Source organism: Passer domesticus, chromosome 16 (assembly GCF_036417665.1).
Source record: "Passer domesticus isolate bPasDom1 chromosome 16, bPasDom1.hap1, whole genome shotgun sequence".
Classification (NCBI taxonomy): domain Eukaryota; kingdom Metazoa; phylum Chordata; class Aves; order Passeriformes; family Passeridae; genus Passer; species Passer domesticus.
Window position 1 is genome coordinate 12877009 of NC_087489.1, and position 6000 is coordinate 12883008.

Consider the following 6000-nt stretch of genomic DNA (forward strand, 5'->3'; position numbering starts at 1 on the left):
CGCCTCTCCAAGCCTCTCACTGGCTCTTTAACATTCACTGCACACTTTGTGAAACTGTCTAGAAAATGATGGAACTGACAAATGTCCCCCTGTCCTGTCTGGAACTCAAGCCATGCCCACAGCCTCTTCCAAAACGAAACCCAAATGAAGAAATTCCCAAGCCATGAAGCTACATCAGTGATTTTGGTGCCACTTCCCAGGCACAGGAGCAAGGCATGCGGTTATGGGAGCTGGAGAAAAATATACAGGGATTTTAGACACAGGGATGTTCCAAAGAAGGAAACAAACCACTGAAAATGCTTTTTTCAAGTAGAAATCCAGAGTTTTTTCTAAAAGAAATGTCTGAGTTGGAGCCTGGACTTTACCAGCTAAACTCCATTTCAACAGCACCTGAATTACTCAGCCTAGGGATATTAGAGGGGATCTCAAAATCAAACATGGAGTCAAACTTATCCTTACATTGGAAAGGAAATCTGTGTGATGCAGCTCCCCAGCCTCACATCCAGACTTCTCATCTTGGCCTGCACCACGTGAGTGTTCAACCAGAATGAAACTCCTCACAAGTACCACAAAACCAGGTGGCACCATGGAACAAACCCAAAAAGCTGCTTTTGGAAGCACCACTGTGAGGATATTCCTTTTTTTTTTTTTTTTTTTGAATGGAGAGTATTCATCCATAGGAAAGGAGGGCCCAAATTTCATTTTAGGCTACTGGCCAGGTGCTGACCTGGTGTAAATTCAGGATGTCTTCACTTCAAAGACCTTACTCCAGGTTACAATCCTGAATATAAAATTAGGATCAGTGTGATTTGTGGTTAATCATTTCACCTCCAAGTGCTTTTGTGGAACGATGTCATTCTTCTGCCTCACAGAGTTTATGGATCAGATAAAAGGTGCTATAAAAATACATTTCAGAAGATTTACTGCTGTGATACACAACTTTCTGCCAACTCTTTTTTCACAGCCGACAGAACTTTCTTAGCAAAAAGTCACCTAGAGAGAACTTTCTTGAGTAGAAAATATTCACTGTTTTAGCTAAAACCTGAAGATATGTGTGTACTGAGAGTTTTATCCCAATATTGAAGCCATTTCTTTGGTCACTGGGATTTTCTGGCTGGAAAAGCCAGAAAAAAAAAAACCCTTTAAGCACTTTTAGGCTGCTCTGCAGTGGTGTCTCAGTGCCTGTTCCTGCCCCATGCCAAAACCTGGGCAAGTTGGGGTGGTTTTTTCTCCCATCCCTACTGCTGCCCACCTTTCTCATAAAAAATCATAACTTAGTTTGGGGTTATTTATTATCTTATGTGCCCAGACACAAAGTTTTGAAACACTTTACGAGCTCAAAGGAAGGTTCATTATGTAAAGTAAGGAGAGAGTAAATTAAAAGGTAAATCCATTTTTTCCTACTTTTTTTAGAACCACCGATTCCCTGTCATCTGACTAACTTCAGGGGTTTCAGTGCTTCTGGGAAGGGTCAGAAACACTTTCTGGAAAACTTAAAATTTGGTGAATTCTTAACTGAATTCAGCAGATATTTTCAGCCCCCGAATTCTTCCAAAAGAACACCAAAAAGCAACTTTTTCCCAGCTACTGTTTCCACCAGCGCCCACAATTATTTATGTGAAGCGCTCCGAAAAAACAGCGAGCTTTAATGGGACTTAAATGCTTAAGTTAAATATCGGGGATTAATTCTTGCGGCTTAATACCAGATTAAAAATAAATGTGCTCTTTGTGCGCGACAAAGACCCGTTTGAGTCTTTCTCGGCTCTTTTGTTTCTCCTTGCTTGTAGATAGCACTTAGAAAAACACATTCCCAGTGGCCCCAGAGACTTAAATATCCTTTTGAAACGGAGGATTCCCTCCTCCTTTTTAGCCTGGGGCAAATCTAAGTGATAATGTGAAATACCTGCACAGAAACTGGCATCCTCGCTCTCCCCGAGCTGCGTGCTGCACCTGGGGGCAAAACAGAGGTGTGTGCGCAATGCGGAGCTTTGGCACCACTCGAGGTCTCAGCCCCATCATGTGAGGAGAGCTCCTGATTCTCCGGGGCAAATTAACTCTCTCCGCTCCACAATGACATCTCCCGAGCTGGGGTTACACCGGGGATGGGTGGAGGGTGGACAGGGAAGATCCTGAGCTTGGCTCCAGGATTTGGAAAGAGGGAAAGGGGCTCTTCTGCACATCCTTGGGGATTGTGCTGAGCTCCCATCTGGGACAGAGTGGGAAAACACGGTTTAATTGGAATTTTCATCCAGACTTTGTCCATACAACATCAAACAACTCACTATGATAACACCTAATATTAGAAACATTAATACAGAAATATTCATACCAAGAGATATTAATACCAAATTATTAACACCAAAATATTAATACCAAATTATTAACACCAAAACCACTTATAATACATTGTAATTTTAAAATAATATATTGTAATTTATATAACATAAATTATAACATCTATATTATCTCACCCTTCCCAATAAACTAAAAATAAAGCTGTTTAAAACACATCTCAATTACCCTATCTCTAAATGAAAAACCAATTTAATTTAGCTCTGCATTGCTGTGGTGTGTGTGCCCAGGGTGTCACACTCGCTGGTTGTTAGCGACAGGGGAACACACTGCCCGAGGGAGGTGGTGGCACACCTGATGCTGTAAAATTGATAATTTAGAGGAAAAAAGTGCCTTGGGCAGGTCCTTCCCTGCTCCATGCCCTCCTCCCCAGCGCTGCAGAGGTTTCTGGCACGGGTTTGGTTTAGTTCACGGGAAAAACCCAACAAAATAACGACATGGATTGAAAATTGAGAAATAAGGAGAGCTGTGGGTAAAACCTGCTCTGAATCAGAGCTTCTGTTGCAGCTCTGGGAGCACCTGATGGAGACCATCTCTGTAACACTCCTGCAAGGCTAAAGAGATTTTCTGCTGGCTTTTTAGGTGCCCTATTGAAACAAGATTATTTTTAAGGTCTTTTCCAAGCCAAGCCATGCCATGATTTTATGCCAGACCGTGCCCCGCTGGCTGCGATGGAACTGGAACGAGCAGGGAGCTCAGACCTGGGGCTGCCCGTGGTCCAGGGCATCCTTCTGCACAGAAATCCTCCCTTTCTTTAAGGCCACCGAGGTGTTTGGATTTCTGAGATCTTCCCGGAACCAGCTGAACGCCATCTGAATGAGAAAGGCTGTTTGGGGGAAGAATTCAGCTCTGGGGAAGATAAGATCTCAGTGGGGCTGGGAAGGCAGACAAGGTCTGTTAACCCCAGTGGCCTTGGGAAAGAGCTCCGCAGCCAGGGATCCCAGGAAAACACCAAATCCAATGGGAGAAGGAGGATTTTAGAGCAGTTGGCCTCCTTGTGGCATTTCTTCATCCTCCCCAGTGGTCTGATTCGTGGGAACATTAGGAACAGAGCAATATCGTGGCAAGGGGAAACGGGATTGATGTCACACAGTGAAGGGACTGAGCAACAGGAGAGAAAAACCCATCCGGGATCACCTGGCAGAAAAGCAGACCTTGAATCCAAATTCAGCTTTAAATTCTCTCTCCTGCCTTGCTTTCACGCCCTTTTTTCCTGCTTAGCCCTGACCACAGAGGGAATTTGGACAGAATTCCTCCTTGCTTTGATTTTAGCCAGAGGACCCAAAGGTAGATGCCAGTCCTGGATGTCTGAGCTCAGACCAGGGGTGTTGTGTTTTCTGTGAACAAAACTAAGACACATTTCCTTTTCTTTTGCAACAGAAGACGGCTTCAAATGCTGCTTAGATCCCAGTCCTCATAACCCAAGTCAACTGGTGTTTTCTTTCTTTTCTTTACGAAGTGATAATTATGACAATATGCAGCATTGTGTCTCTGTGACTTTCATATCCAACTTACAGCGTTTCTAATGTAGCTTCAGATTCATTCTTTCTCCCATCCACCCAAGAAGCAAAGGCAAAGATAATTTAGAAATCTTTAGGGCTGTTTACATTTGGAATGTTCATGGGAAAACGGCTTTGAAATGAAAATACATTTTAACAAGAATGTTATTGTTTAGTTCTGTTCTGCTAAACACGATTTAAACACACTCAGAGTTTGTGTCTTTATTTATGGATTTGATTGGCAATTTAGGAAAACCACCATTGGTTATTTGAAGAGGGTGTTTATTTAGTGTTACAGTTTTGGGTCAGTTCCCCTCAAAGGAAACTTCAAGCATATAGAATGGCAAACTTGACAAATCATGTCAACACTTGGAATTGGACACTGCTTTCCATTAACTCTTGGGTAAACTAAATATATCTGCCAAGGACATTTTTTGTTAAGTGGTTATCAACATTGTGCTCTACCAAGGAATCCTGACTGTGGCATTTTCAGCTTTAAAAAACCCACAAAATTAAGGTGGAATAGAAGAAATGCACTAATTTGCAGGGCAGAAGAGACAAGGCTGGGTTTGAAAAGCTGTTTGCACATGTAAATCCAAGGCAGTGAGAGTGGGGAGGATAAATCTGTCCTGGATTTGAGTTCAGAGGGATTAAAGGACAGTTTCACCTGGATTGTTGTAATCAGCCAGAATCTGGCATGCACAGCTCTTACATACTTCTGCAAAATCTGCTGTCTGACTCGATTCAGTTTTGAAAACCTGTCCTTAGCCCATGAGCCTGGCCTCGCCCTGCCATTGCACCACCTCTGACTCCTCGTGGCTGCTGGGGTGGAAAGGGATGGCTGGGTTTTGTACTCTGAGTGTCTCATACACTGAGAGTGCTCCTGAATGCCTCTCTGGGAACAGAGGGGAGAAAACACTTAATTTCTGACTGCTGGATGTGGGTTTCACACCTGTGGTGCAGAAAAGATGCTGAACCCTGGCAGAGACATTCTGCACTCATCCTGGCAGGACACCCAAGAGACCTGGACAGCCCAGAGGGCAGCAGGACCCCGAGGAGCCCCGGAGCTTTCAGGGCTAAGCAGTAGCTGAGACTGAAATGTAATTCTGGTTCACTGCTCATGTTTGTCTTGGACAAGCTGAATAGTGCCCAGCACTGCAGTGGGAACATCTCTGGCCAGTGCAGCAGGGCTGAAAGCCCATCTGCAGGTGCCAGCAGCAAATGCATTTTCTGAGTTTGGTTGTCATTACATCAGCAGGAAAAGGCTGGCAAGGCTCTCAAAACTGAGAGGAAGTGTCTGAGTTAGCTCAGCCAAGGGAGTCACTCCTGAATACAAGTGAGCTCTGAACCCAGCCCACCACTGATCTCCAAAATGAACGTTCTTTGTTGAACTCAGAATCTAAGTGCACTGTATGATACAATTTATTTGACAAGCACAGTTCCTCTCCCCACACACTTAACCTTAGGAAAACTTCTGAGAGCTCTGGACATTTTCCTGGAGAAATTATTAGTCCAAGTGCCTGACTCCTGGGTCACACCATCTCCGAGGCAGTTTATCCCAGTTTGTCTGGGAATCTCAGCTGCAGGTTTCCCAAGAGTCTGAGATCTCTGTGGCTTTCAGCTCCAACAGACTCAGATAATCTTTCAAACTGTTTTTTTACAGCATTTAGGTACTTTCCACATCTGGCCCTGAAGCTGGAAGTGTGTGAGGCTCAGCTCCAGTAAAACATAAACTGAACTTTATGAACCTCATAAACAAAGAATAAAATAAAACATAAAGTCTCTGTTGGTTTGCAGATTGGCCTGGTGCTTTTATTTATTTATTCATTACCCTCTCATTAAAACAACAAAAATTATTTTAAGTTCAGTAACTTCCTGAGAAATGTGGAAAACCAAATCACTGATTTGGTTTCAATGCAGCCAGTTCTTTCTTAACATCCAGCACACACCACTGCAGACATTTTTCTTATTGCTTAGTTAAACCATATTCCTGCACTGAAAAAAAAAATTAAAAAGCAGTTTTATTCTATCTTTGGCAGGGTTCTTGAAAATTATTAGAATTATAATTCAGGCAAACTGTCTATTGGAGATGGATCTTTAGGTCCTCACAGTGGTCTCTAGACCCCTGGGAATATCCATCAGGTGTGTA